General features: G+C 36.4%; 1 protein-coding gene across 1 annotated transcript in view; it reads right to left on the bottom strand.

Annotated features, from left to right (window-relative positions):
- CELF2 (CUGBP Elav-like family member 2) overlaps positions 1-13,685 on the bottom strand; it is a 547,488-nt gene that overhangs the window by 445,723 nt on the left and 88,080 nt on the right. The window contains exon 2 of the mRNA XM_074538727.1: positions 5,220-5,255. The gene's annotated coding sequence lies outside the window, so the exon portion shown is untranslated. The remainder of the gene's footprint in view (positions 1-5,219; positions 5,256-13,685) is intronic.

Below are 13,685 nucleotides of genomic sequence, written 5' to 3'. Positions count from 1 at the left end.
TAGGTAGGAAGGGAAGCAAGATTAACACATAATGTGCCACTAGAAATTGCTGTTGGAAAGCAACAGGAATAATCTAGATAATGCACCAAGAAGATATTTCTGTGTGTTTTGTGACTGGTGAAAACACACAGATGTGTGATTTTACTTCTATAGAAAAACAAGAGCGTGCTTTTTACATAAACTTTGAAGAAGATTGGAGGATATCTGACACAAAATAAACTGGCTTAAAAAAGAGTCAGTATTCACCTCATTGCATTGCATTTAGAAGTGCAAGGTAAGTTATGTTCAGTTTAAACTGCATGAAGCTGCTTCTTCATTTTGAGCTGGGATAGTAGAGACTAATTCCAGGAGCTGCTGTAAGAAGGTGGCATAAATTCTTTTATTATATGAGTACATGACACTAGGCTTCCTAAATAGTACTAGATGTGAATATATGGGCAAATGAATCAAACTCAAAGATCACATTTGGCTTCAGATTTAGACTTTAAATATTGAAAATATAAAAGTAATTCCATTAAATGTGTTCCCATCCCAGCCAAGGGAGAAGCATTTGGTAAAGTCAGTTCATTTTATGTGGGTACAATGGCGTTTTAGACACCCATAGTAGGGTGAGAAATGTATATCTGAGATTGGAATCTTCATCTCACATTGAATCCTTACCAAAATTTGCCATAAACCAGAATACATCACTTACATTAGTGCTTTCACTGTACACAGACAGTAATACTACCACTACCACTACTACTACTACTACTACTACTACTACTACTAACAGTGATAATAATAATAGCAACAATAACAATAAAAACTCTTATGCACATTGTTAAATTGGGGAACAGATTTGTCTTCTACATAAAGATTATTTGTAGGCTGTTTTCAAACAAGTTTAGCCCTGACACAGAGATAAGTTCAGTTTTTCTGTACGAAATACTGTCTGGACTGTCATGCTTCCTTTGCAGCAATACTGAGCCCAAAGGATGCAGATATTAAATCTCTCTTTGCTGCTAATTTGGTTTTCCACTTTGGATCCATCCTACCCATATCTCTTACTTCTACCACATATCCATGACCCCAAGCACAAAAGACCTGCAGGAATATAAATTATTATTAATAACAGTAGGCAGAGGAGAGGTTAATATCAAGGGAGATTTTGGTCAGAAACTGTGCAGTGCTGGTTTCAGCTTAAAAGAGAATAAATATCCCATATAATAAGCTATATTAGCAACAACAAAAAAATCAAGTAAACACTCATAGATCATGGCTGAACTATGATAATGTAGAGTTGAGAAAATATGGTTTAGTCTGCTTAAAAATCTGGCCATGCTGCTGTGCACTCGCAAGTTTCTCAAGCAGGAAATGATGGAAAGCTCCACTGATCTCAAATAACTCAATTGTTTTTCTTTTCTAATCAAATATCTTCATAGTGAGGGACCAAAAATGCATCATTCAGCATGCAATGTGGCTGTGAAAGCATGAAATATGGCACTTCACTGTTAATGTAATATTAAAGATTAAAAATGTTTATTACCTGTTATTCTTCTCTTAATTGTTTTGTGTGGAGAAAAATAGAAGTTGCTGCTTTAATGCATAAAAACCCCTCAATGTGCATTCATAGCAGAGAGCAAAGTGTTGGGGCTATGAAAATTATGTAAATGATGAATTCCAGTGAAAGAACTTTCAAACCCTTAGGGTCTTCAAACAGCATTAATTCAAGAAATTAGATACAAAATTTAACTTTTTCATGCTAATAATGATTTCATAAGGAAAAACTCGTTAGTAAAGGTGACAAATATGAAGTTCTATTCAACATTTAAATTCAGGAATCTTAGTATGCGCCCCTGGGATATATTTACTCAGCCAATGACTCTGATGTTATTAAGTAATTTATTTGAGAAAGTCTCCATTCATGAGTTTACATAAGAACAATATCAGGTTTACAAAGGCTTGTGTTGTCAGTTTAGCAAATACCTAATTCACAATGACTTTTGCTTAAGATTTTCATTAGGTTGTTCAATATTGTTTGATCGTTTAATGTCAGCTTCATAAGATCATAATTTTCCCTATATGAAAAGAGGAAATTAAAAGGAGAAATAAATTAAAAAGTGTGAACTAAACTTAAATTTAAATCAGCTTTGCCACAAAAGAGAGGAGAACAGTGTCAGCACTTGTGATTGTACTTTGCTTGGGCATAAACTATCCCCACTTAGCAATTTAATGTTTTGCTGTGGTATATGTCTATGCCAGCAATACCAAAAAATATATTGAAACATGTTGAACATATCAACATTGAAATGTTGCATTTTGGTTCCATTTTTCAGGACTGATCAGTCATGTGACAGTCTCAATTTCTGGCAGCATTAGTTAGGGGTTTCATTAATTAGATAGGAAGCAAAAACCATCCAAAATCTCTCAATTTCTATGGCTATTTGTGCTGTAATCTGTGGCCTCCAGCCAGTGTTGAGGCAATGTGAAAATGTAACTAAACATGACAATTCCTGCAAGTCAAGGAGCAGAGAGAAATAACACAAGATCTGAAAATTAAGATGGTCAAAATAATCAACAGAATATTTGCCTTCCTACAGAAAATGCTGTTTCATCAAAGCAGAACGATTTCTGAGAAATGAGGTGATTTTACTCAACTTTCTAATGAAATACAGACAAGCCTTGAAATCTTCATTGTCTCCTAGATCATTCACCATCAGTCCTCAGAGAGCTCCCTGGTCCCCAGGCCCAACACAGGGCTTTGCTGGAGGAGCTTTGATGAACTAATTGTTTGAAATCACTGCTGGTTCCTGTTACAATCTGCCTCCATCACTTCTTCTCCTCCTCAGAATTGCTCTTCCTCTCCCATCACCCTGGTTCCTGCATTCTGGTGTCCTTCCACTCTTGTGTCTCCACCTTACTCAGTCTAAAATAGCAACACATCAGCCTTGGTGTTTCCATGTGAGAGATTTCAATTTGAGCTTCAAGGCTTGTCTCTATCCCTTCGTTGCACATGCTCAATCTTACAGCACAACCTGCCTGGGTGCTAAATCTTTTGCTCTGCACCTACAGCTGGCCAGGAAGAAAATAATATCCAAATAGAAGCCCACATTACAGCACTTATTAAATTATGTCACTTGTGACTGGAGTAGGAAGCACCTCAAGGATCTGATTGAGACATGGGAAGGTAAAAGTCTTTTTCTGGCAACAGATCCCATGAGAAATGAAAATAGGATGTACAAATAACACATGCAATGACTGTCTTGTCTGTGACCCACCTTTCCACTAACCTAGATGAGTCTTAAATCTTTAACTTCTGTTCTTAACTGAATACATATCGAATGAGAGGGAGCAGGCAGGCCAAGTTGGATTTGGTCATGTTTATTACCACTTGCCATTCAGTTGTAACTACATTTGTGTATTCTCTGGCAGAGTGGTTCTCTGACATTTTAAGGACTTCTAAAAGGCAGAAGGGCTCTAATCTATATGAAAATAATCTCCACTGGTAAATTGGATCGTCACAGGACACGAGTGGGTACTCTAAGAGAAATCACAAGGCCTGAAAGGTAATGATCTTGGAAAGGACTTTCTTGCAAGGTAGGAACTCTCAAGAGGAAATCAAAAGTCCTTATTAGAAAACTGAATAGAGGAGATGAGAAATGATACAGAATTAGCCAGAGATTCATAAGTAAAGTAGGATGTTGAAACTATGAAATTATTTTACTGGATCAGTACTAAGGTTCAATTTGTGTAAGGGAGAGAAGGCAGCTTGAGATGATTTCATATACAGACAGGAGAGACAAGAGGGATTTGGCAGCATAATCTCTGAAAGAAAGTTAATAAGGGGAAGTATCTGGAAGCAAAAAAAAAAAATCACTATATGCTGTGCTTACAGATAGGCTACCATTCACCAAGAAATATTACCATCCGTGTGATTAGTGCTGAAAACTGAAAGCAGGAAACACAGATGGAACGGGTTAATGCTTTTGTAATAAAACCCATTCACACATTTAGGAGGATTGGTTTTATTTCTCCAGAAACACCAACGCCAGAAGTCTTTGTTATTAAAGCATTAGGTAAAACTGGACTGGTTTAATAGAAGTTATAAGACCACAGGAAAACAATATAATCTGCATAATGTGGGTACCTACAGGGATCGCAGGAAGAGGTGAAGACTCATAATTCCCTTTCCTTCTTCAAGGCTAAGGATTAACTGTTCATGGGTATGGTGGTTTTTGCTGCCTTCCTGCTAATATCTTTAATAGCACACTTTTAAAATGAAGTCTTTTTGATGGCTCTCAAACTTGAGTTGGACACAATGCTAGTATGGGAAGATATTTTCTCCTATTTATAAGTGATCTCATCCTTATGCTATTCCAACTGGACTGTAAAGTCAGGGAGGTAGGATTTATTCAAGTGCAGGAAATCAAGGAACAAGGCCTGACACACCTCTTTTCACAACAAACCCAATAAAAAGTGCTACTTTAGCATAAGGCTTGAAACAGAATCAGCCCCAGCAAGTAATGACCTCTCAATCTGTAACTCATTAAAAAAAACAAACTAGAAGAAATAATATTTATCCATTGGATGAAATTACCAAGTATTTCTCAGCAAAAGTAATTCCAAACATTGTTAGACCAGTTTCCCTTACTGGATCAATCAATTGATCTGTCTATATTTATGTCTATGCATATATAAATATAAACATGCCCTCCTAAAAAGGTTTCTGGGGTTTCCAGTAAAGAACACAGCAGTTATTTACAGAAATATGATGTAACCTAGGTGGTTAGAGCACATTATTTAAGGAAACTAGCTATGATTTATAGCAGCAAATAAATAAGGCAAAATTTGTTTAACATACCTCAGCATTAAGTATCTCATGCATTAATTGTCTCCAAAGTCTGTTCCATTTGTTATCTAACAAGGTATGCTCCATTATTATTTCTATCCAGTTCATTGCTTCACTCTATCTGTTCTTTCAAAATTAGCTTGTCTAATCAGAAACTGCTTTGGCTGGTAGTTCATTTCACATAAAAAGGAGGAATTCTTGTTTACTGAGAAAGTAATTGGATTATAATTTTGAAAAGAAAGAAATATAGATTGCAATAAATTATTTTGTAAAAAATACATGAGATTGTGAAAACTAGCAAACCCAAGACAAATTAAAAGCTCTAATGAATGAAAAGGCTATTAATAGAACATGCAACTGGAAAGAATAATTCATCATTGTAACTTACCTACTCCTTGTTATTCTGTTGAAAAGAGCTGAATATCTAAGGAAAGAAGAAAAAATGTATTTATCAAATGATGATCAAGAAAATATTTATATTAGCTGTCACTTTTCTTCTAGCTCTTTAGCTCTTGTAAATGTTATTAAACCTTTATTACAGAAAGAAAAAGTAAAATTTAACCACGTTTGGGAGTTACAATTCCATTTCAGTTATTTATTAAATTCTGTTGATAAGTTTGCATAATCATAGGTAGACTAAACTAAAGTTGCATGCATGACTTTGTTGCTTGCATTAGTTTATATTTAAGTGAAAACAACAAAATTATATTCAAAACACTGACCAATATACTGGGGCTGTTTATAGAGCTGTATATTTTATTATTTATCATCATGTATATTTTATTACTTATCAACATTTCAATTAATATCAAACTGTAGAACTTTTTTTTCTTTTTTTTTCCTTACTACCTAAAAATATTTTGTTGCTAATGGTGCTCTTTCTTTGTGTGTATGTTTTAAATTGTTTTTACCTAAAACAAGTAAAACAATGACTATTAAAGATATGAAAAGTAATGGACGTGAGCTAGGAAAATTGTGTAAAGGAAAATGAAACATAGAAAAGAATGTGTTAAATTGTAGCAAATAAAATTTTAGAAGTTAGAATATATGTTATGTATTATATTATATTATATTATATTATATTATATTATATTATATTATACTGTTAACATATAGTAGAAAAATTGAGTGATTGTTATAAAATTCTGAAGTACTAGGAAAAACTTGTACTCTCAGCTCTCACCTGTTCCACTGATTAACACCTTGAGTACTTTCTTTTTGTAGACCTAACAAAAAATACAAAATTAAATAAATACACTAAATTATGTGAGCTAAATTGTTATAGATTTACATTTATTTAGCCTGATTTTATTTATCTGAAAATCATTCAGGTTTTCCTTTTATTTGAATTGCATTTATGATACCAATTCAAGCTTTGATCTTAAATTACACTTTTGGGGCCTGAAGTAATAACAATTTTGGATTACAAGGATCCAGTTCTTATCTACATACCAAACAGGTTGTTTATAGTGCAGTTTGTTCAGTGAATATACTCAAATTTAGCACAGGGAGATTGATAAAGGTAATCAGCAAATACCATATTGGCTTAGAATAAAGATGAAAGCAAAATGCACCTGACTCAGTACAGATAGGAGTTAAATGCCAGATTATCCACATAAGTGTGTCAGTAAGAGGAATTTCATGCATGACATATGCTAGAATGGGCATTAAAATGGTCAGGACAAAAATCATTAAGTGCCCCAATAATGCACATTGGGCTAAAGCTAATGTAGGATATCACAGGCAAATTCCCACCAACTTCAAAAAGTTATTTTTATGCTCAAAGTTAGGCTTATATGTGAATGAGATAAAAACATTAGGCAGGTTATTAATACTCACTTGAGGTGTGTACTCTGTGTTTAGAAAGCAAAACCTTATCATGCTACCAGCACCATGGAACTCAAAAGGTGTCATGAAATGACTGGATGGGATTTTATTTCTTTCAAAGGAAAATGTAGCTGCAGAGGATGATAGCCATAACCCGGGTCCTACACAGGCCTTGCCCATCACAGTTGCAAGGAAAGAAAATTTTTGATGTACTGAGAGGTAGGTGCTGTTACTTTTCCTTTGGTGACTGATGTGGAGCTTCATTGAAGAAAATAATATTTTAGAATCACAGAATGGTTTGGGGTGGAAAGGACTTTTAAAATTCATCTGCTCCATCTTCTTTGCAATGCAGGGACACCGTCAACTGGATCAGGTTGCTCAGAGCCCAGAGCAACCTGGCCTTGAATATTTCCAGGGATGGCATTATCCCGCTTGAGAAAAGTTTTGGTACCTGAGCCAATGGCTACTTAGGAGAACGTAGGGATTGAATAGCATTTGGATATGAGCAACACAGAAAAATCACTGTTGTACAGTCAATATGAAATATTTAAAGCAGAGAATTTCCATTCGTTAATCTAAATACAAAGTAGCCTTGTGCCTGCTCTGCAGATTCAGATCATATGGAAAACAAGTTTGACAGTGATGTAGAGATTCAGGTTGCTCCAGTCATCAGCTTTAGGTTTCTGTTTTAGGACAGAGAAAGCATAATCCTACTTGAATATGCAGTCCATGAAAATCCTCAGCTAAACATTGGTGATAGGAAGTCCCAAAATGCAGGCAAACTGTGACAAGCATCACAAATGTTTGGAATTTTGCTGTTTGTGTTAAAGTGATCCAATCTGAGCATGCCAAAAACAAGGGTGAAAATACCAAGGATTTTATTACTGCAAAAGTAATATAAACCTCAGAATTACTGACATATGTTTTTTAGACTGGTGGTATTTTTTTTATATTTTTATGTTTGGGTATGCGTTGTTGTAACTTGAAAATCTCCCAAAATTAAATCTTCTGGTGTGGTGCCTGTGTGTTGTTGCCTTGATTAATTAAGTGAGCCATGAACCAAAAGGGCTTTTTCCTCCCCCAGTGGTTGTTCACTTCATGTGTATCCATTTCTTGGTTTCCCATTTTCCTCCTGTCTGTCTGCTGCACCCCTTCAACTCCTGCAGGGTCCATCCCCTTCCTCGCCTGCCCACACAGAACCAGGCTCTCAAAAGGGCTCTTCAATACCACCATGATGAAGGCTAAACCAAGATAAATAAAAACCCCCACAAACCATCTGTGAACTGATTCCTGTGCTGCAGTCCCACTCTTTGACTGACTCACATCAGAAATCAGATGAGAATATAATTTACATTTTTAAAAAAATTAAATTAGATCAATTTTTTTAAACCTGGATAATATGAGACTTTGAGGATTCCATGAACAACAGCTCTACAACAAATTGATCTGTCTGCCTACTACATTCAAAAAATTGATTTTCTTTTCCTGAATGGAAACGTTTCTTTGAAAAGAATGAATTCAATTTGTGACACTACTCTGTGAGTGCTTTGCATCTGATTCTGAGGTTTTAGAATCTTTTAAATCAATAATAAAACCATTTTAATTTGGCTTAACTTTGTAGGGCATGTGTACTTGTAATTTTCAAAGATTATGAGACAAGGAAGTGGTCCAGGACTAAGTCCTCTGACTCATCTGACTTCTCATTTGTCTGTTTTGGGCTTCTCAATCTGTCTGATCAGAAAATTCCTGGGTTTGAATCAGGAATTCTTGGTTCAGACAAACAGAGTCAGACTTTTTCTCCAAACTGTCTGAGACCACCAGTCTGTGAAGAAAAATCTTCATGTCATTATAAAACAGATACAGTCCTATAACAAATCCAGAGATTTAAACCTATGAAGCTTGGGGCTATAACCACTACCTCACCAGTGGGTTCTGTAATATCCCCATTCCCATATCTCCTTCCTCAACAACTTATTCCTGCTCCAGGTGAGCTTTAAGAAATTCTTCAGCAGCACTAAAAGCTTCATGCAGTTCAGGGACATAACAGGTTAGCTAGTCTGGGCTACAGGTATTTCAAGATAGCCCCTTTGAGTTGGCACCATGGTTATTTATTGGTGCCCAAAATCCCTTTCCCTTCAAGAGTTCAGGTATTTCAAGATAATCTCTTTGAGTTGGCACCATGGTTATTTATTGGTGCCCAAAATCCCTTTCCCTTCAAGAGTTCAGGTATTTCAAGATAACCTCTTTGAGTTGGCACCATGGTTATTTATTGGTCTCCAAAATCCCTTTCCCTTCAAGACTTCCTTCCCAAGAGCCCCAGGCAGCACCAGTGACACAAGAGGACTCAAGCTGCACCAGGGGAGGTTCAGGTTGGACATCAGGAAGAATTTCTTCACTGAAATAGTGGTCAAGCACTGGAAAAGGTTGCCTGGGAAAGTGGTGGATTCACTATCTCCCAGGGAATGTCCAAGAAATGACTCAACATGGCACTAAGTGATATGGTTTAGTTGACACAGTGTTGTTTGCTCAAAGGCTGGGCTTGATGATCTCAGAGATCTCTCCCAACCTTTAGTCTATAACTCTATGATCTACTGTAACATCAGCATAGTGACGATAACTCCAGCTGAGAGAGATAGTCTGGTTACTTTTGGCTATCAGACCTCACTGATTGAGAAGCTTTGATTCAATTTAGTCACTCAATTACATCATTCTTTGAATTGCAGGGAAAAAATAGGGTGGAAGGAACTTCTTGAAATCTTGTCCAATGCTCGCATGTTGCTGCCAGTAAATGAAGGTTCTTTGATAAACTTCAACAGACTTTGACTCTAAGCACATTTGTCACCTCTTGTAAATGTAAATTGAAATGTGTTAAACTATCCCGATGGTGATTTAAGATTATTTGTCTCCTTTTACAAGAGTGCAGCATGCAGAAGGTCAGATTACATGGATCAGCTGGACAGAAGTGTGTCAGCCCCGTGCAGTCACACCAGCATGTCCACAGCCAGCACCCAGGGAGCCCAGGGATGGGTTCTCAGGCTGCACAAAAGACACTTCATACTGCTAATAATCCATAGCTAGAGGTAAAGGTTAAATGCTGAGCATTATTGGGATACAGTCCTTTATACTTCACTTAACTAATTGAATTTGTTTAATTAACAATTTACACACCTGGAGAGAAATATAAAATCTATTGTGCTGTTTGGCATTCTGCCTAAATTGGAAATTGCCTATACATCCTCTAGTCCATATTAAATGGGATTTACTTTGGGCACAATTGCTGTTAACAATTACATAGGGATATTTTTTTTTTTTTAATTTGAGCTCCATTTCTAGACTCTCATAAATTTCTCCATTTTCTAGACTCTGATAAATAAACTCTGGTAAAATTTTTTATCCATACAAACACCTGAAAATAAATGAAATCCTGAAAAGTTAGATGAAAGTATTTTTATTACTGATTTTAAACTGTGCTTCTCTGTGCATAACGTATATTTTCACCCAGATACAAAAATGAGAGACAGAAACTTGCCAGCCTATTTCACATTCGAAGCAGACACACCAGAGTCACAAAACCAGATTGTTTTGCCCGTAACTGGAAGGCTGAAGAGCAAAATCTCATTAAGATTGGTATATGGAAGGAGGTTTACAAGCCATGCATATCCATGAACAGGTTAGTTTAAATGCCTGAGAAATAGATGGCTTTTCAAATATGTGGCTGACAGTCATGGGTTCAGAAATACAAACTAAGATGAACTAAAAGCTTGATACTCAGAAATAGATCTGTCTGGGAAATGGTGTTATGGAGAAATGAATCTGCATTCCAGGAGGACTGCTTCTTAAAACCAGTTCTGATCTTCCCATGGTTTGGTAACATGGGTTTATCCCTGGCATCCCGGTGGATTTGGGTCTGTTGCATGTGTTCTCACACAGCACCTCTGAAAATCTGATTTGCATGAAGTAATGCTTGCCTAAAGTATTTAAAAGATTTGTCAACAGGAGGAATATTACTGCTGAAGGAATATTCAAAAGGCTTAGGCTTTCATGCGGTGCACTCTGTAAAATCACACTTGCTCGTGAAAGTAAAGCACATCTTTGCAGTGTTTATTTCCAACAGCAAGTAGTTGGTGCCATTTTCAGATTTTGTTTGGTTACAATTGTCTGCTATAGATATTATTTGCCCCTCTTGCTTTCTAGACCCTCTCAATGCCAGGTAAATGCATACATGCAGAGGAGAGGGTGGAAACAGAACTTACCCTTGATGTTTGCTGCCAGCCCTTAGATTTCTCCTGAAAGCCAGGAGGAAAAAACACAAGACTAGGTTCTAACAGTCTTGGTTTTATAGTTTGGACTGGTATCTCATGGGTATTTACTCGATAATTCATCTGAAAAATGAAGAATTGCCTTACTGAATGAATCTCTAAGCAGGTAATTGTTGGTCTGTATCCTCTGATAAGACCACACTGGCCTTGACTGGATACTGAAAATAGCACAGATGTATGAAGTCATTTATTTAATTATTAATTCAAGGTTAGAACGCTAGTAGAAAAATGAACACAAGCTATTGCTATGAAGATATTAAGCAATCAAAATATTCTGGTTTTATACTAAATAAGTTCCTAATAAACACGACACAGACCAAATATAGAAGAACAAAAGACACAAAATCATTGCAAATTAAGTCCATTTTTCATTAAGTTTGTCACATGTGAACTCAGGTATGTTTGAACTTTGCAGTCATTGCAGTGCATTCAAAAAATAATACTGCAAAGGTTTCCATGACTTCAATAGAATCTCTATTGTATTAGCAAGTGAACTCTCCAGTGGCCAAAATAATATCTGTAAATACCCATGAATTTTGACCCAAAATGTGGCAACCTGGCATGATTAGAAGCTTTAGATTCTCAAAGAGCAACATGACTAAAGCAGGACTGTAGCTTTGAGTGGCACCTCACTGGTTTCATTTGCCAGTATTGTTATTTTCCAAGGCAATATTTGATTTACAAGAAAAATGCTTTTAAGTCCCACAGTAGGTCCTACAATGTATCCACAAGTATAAAACCCTCAAATTGCCATCATTTGTCAAATGCTAAAGCCGTACCTGAGACTATTCAGTGGCAAAGTAGGAATCTAATGATGTCAGCAGGAAGGAGGGAGGTGAGATTTATAGAGGTTTTAGAGGCGATACCTCTTGTCTCTCCTCCCTTGTCCCCCTTCTGGCTTCCTTTAATTCAGCACTTTGGCCACAGTAATGCAGTTAAGCTTCAGTTTATGGCACAGATGCCTCATAAGTCCAGTCTCCATGATTTCATTGAAAGCTCTCTCACGTTAGTAATTTGAATTGATTTTAAATTCCGAATTATTGTGAAGACGTTGAAATGCAGAGCTTTAATGTTAACCCAACTCTCTGCTTATGCTACTCTTACCCTCCCAAACTGTCATGGTTTTTCCCTTGCTTACACAATAATTTTCTTGATTTTTTTTTCCCCTCGCTGTGGCTAAGGTTCAAACACAGCAGGAAAGCATTTTTGGATGGAAATAATAACGAATACAACCTAGATTTGAAATAAATTGCATACGAATGTGAACAACACTTTATGGATAAGTGATTACGCCAAACTAATGTTTTCCATTTTTGTTTACTTAATATAATTCCAAGTTGTAAAATAAAAAGTATAAAAACCCTAGATGGTCATTCACAGACTGTGGTCATGGGAGTATCCTAGCACAGAACTGTTTTAGTCAGCGTTGCCCAAGAGCTATGGAGTGCCAGGTGCAAAACTCTGGTTGTTCTAAATAAGCTAAGTGTTGTTTTCAGCAGTTAACTTCATTTTGTAAAGATCCTAGCTCAAGTACAGTCAAGGTTTTGTCTACCATTTGTTTCAGGAGTCTGGATCAGATCCTTAAATCAGAGCCAAATGTGAATAAAAGCAGTAAATTCTTTGGCAATAAATCCTCAGTAATCTGCATTACTCAAAGATGGGACCTGCTGGAACATCTTCATAACATTCTTTTGCCTTCCTTCCCCTCATGTGCAGCATATTGCAGTAATCAATTAACATGATGGAATATTCCTGTGCTGAGACCTTCTTGTAACTCACATATGGTCAGAATTTAATCTTAATAGCACAGGTTTTTGGGTTGTCCTTTTTTTTTTTTTTTAGAAGCTGAACTCATCCTGTGCATTAGTGATTATGGAAAACTAAGGTTTTAGAGTGATATTGTTGTTTTCAGCCTGTTGGTGTTGAATATTTGGAGAAGTTAGGTACTTGGACAGGACTGAGCATTGTTCACCTGCATGTAAGCCACCAAAGTGGGCAAGCAGAAATGGAAGTTCCAACTTTTGCTCTTCAAAATGGCCTTGCTGTGCCTCTTTAGAGCCAACATATATAAGCAAAGTTGTTGATCTCTTGATCTTGTTTAAATAATTTACTCTTGCCCATCTCAACCCACCCTTTGTCTGCCTTAATAACTCAAAAGATTGATTCCACTGTAGCAAAGTAGGAAATTCTGGCTTATAACCTGATAGACCTTGGTTCATACAAAGAAAGGACAGTAGGCGATCTTGTGTCTCTTTTTGATTTTAAGGGTTCTCTAGAAGAGTTGGAAAGTGTTGCAGGAAGTCATAACTGGAGCTTTGTCTGAGTGCATTCACCATGATTATAAAGTTGAATGCCTGGAGGATCACTACTCTGCAACCAGTAACATCAAAACTCCCTGACCAAGTTCCTCTGTAGGGTTGTAGAAATTGAATTTATTGTGCTTAGTAGACAATAGTCTTGGAATAAAACTGATTACAAACAAATTCTGATTTTTTTAAAGCTTAATAATAAATTGGCCTTTCACGTTCTTTAGGTTTTTTTCTATATTGAGCAAGAGAGTACAACATAATCCCTACTGTTCTTTCTGAATAGATATGGGGAGGTTCAGAAATTGTGTGGTCCATGTCTATTCCAGCAGAGGGTGGCAGTACACTGCCACACTCCCAGAGTAAAGGAAAAGTTGTGCAGTAATATTTATGCCTTCTGTC

This window comes from Zonotrichia albicollis, chromosome 4, assembly GCF_047830755.1.
Source record: "Zonotrichia albicollis isolate bZonAlb1 chromosome 4, bZonAlb1.hap1, whole genome shotgun sequence".
Lineage (NCBI taxonomy): Eukaryota > Metazoa > Chordata > Aves > Passeriformes > Passerellidae > Zonotrichia > Zonotrichia albicollis.
This window is presented reverse-complemented; position numbering and strand designations above follow the sequence as displayed.